Source organism: Octopus bimaculoides, unplaced genomic scaffold (assembly GCF_001194135.2).
Source record: "Octopus bimaculoides isolate UCB-OBI-ISO-001 unplaced genomic scaffold, ASM119413v2 Scaffold_18307, whole genome shotgun sequence".
Lineage (NCBI taxonomy): Eukaryota > Metazoa > Mollusca > Cephalopoda > Octopoda > Octopodidae > Octopus > Octopus bimaculoides.
In genome coordinates, this window is record NW_026343229.1 from 26,782 (window position 1) to 27,540 (window position 759).

A 759-nucleotide genomic window follows, 5' to 3' on the forward strand; every position below is an offset into this window, starting at 1 on the left:
TATATATATATATAGACATGTATATATATATGGATGTATCTATTATGTATATATATATATATATATATCTATATATATACACACACACATCCACACACACTGTTTTCATTGCTACTGCCAGCATCATACACCCACATACGTATGTAAACACGCACACTCACACACATACACACATCTTCATGCATTTCCTTTTCATTGTCACTACCATATTCATTAATACATATGTGCACACACACACACACACACACACACTGTCAGTGTGTCAGCTTCTTTAAGATTACATCAGACACAGTGGCAGTCTTACCTGAACATAACGGAACCTTAACGACAGGTGAGCTCATTTATATATATATCTATTCTTTTACTTGTTTCAGTCATTTGACCACGGCCATGCTGGAGCACTGCCTTTAGTCAAACAATCGACCCTAGGACTTATTCTTTGTAAGCCTAGTACTTATTCTATCAGACTCTTTTGCCGAACTGCTAAGTTACAGGGACGTAAGCACACCAAAATCGATTGTCAAGCTATAGTGGGGGAACAAACACACACACACACACACACACACATATATATATACACATATATATATACGATGGTCTTCTTTCAGTTTCCGTCTACCAAGTCCACTCACAAGGCTTTGGTCGACCCGAGGCTATAGTAGTAGAAGACACTTGCCCAAGGTGCCACGCAGTGGGACTGAACCTGGAACCATGTGGTTGGGAAGCAAGCTACTTACTACACAGTATATGTATATGTAT

At 38.9% G+C, this 759-nt stretch overlaps 1 protein-coding gene across 1 annotated transcript in view; it reads left to right on the plus strand.

Moving 5' to 3' along the window:
* The first annotated feature begins 183 nt into the window (after positions 1 to 183).
* LOC106870235 (uncharacterized) overlaps positions 184 to 759 on the plus strand; it is a 10,781-nt gene continuing 10,205 nt past the window's right edge. The window contains exon 1 of the mRNA XM_014916253.2: positions 184 to 331. The gene's annotated coding sequence lies outside the window, so the exon portion shown is untranslated. The remainder of the gene's footprint in view (positions 332 to 759) is intronic.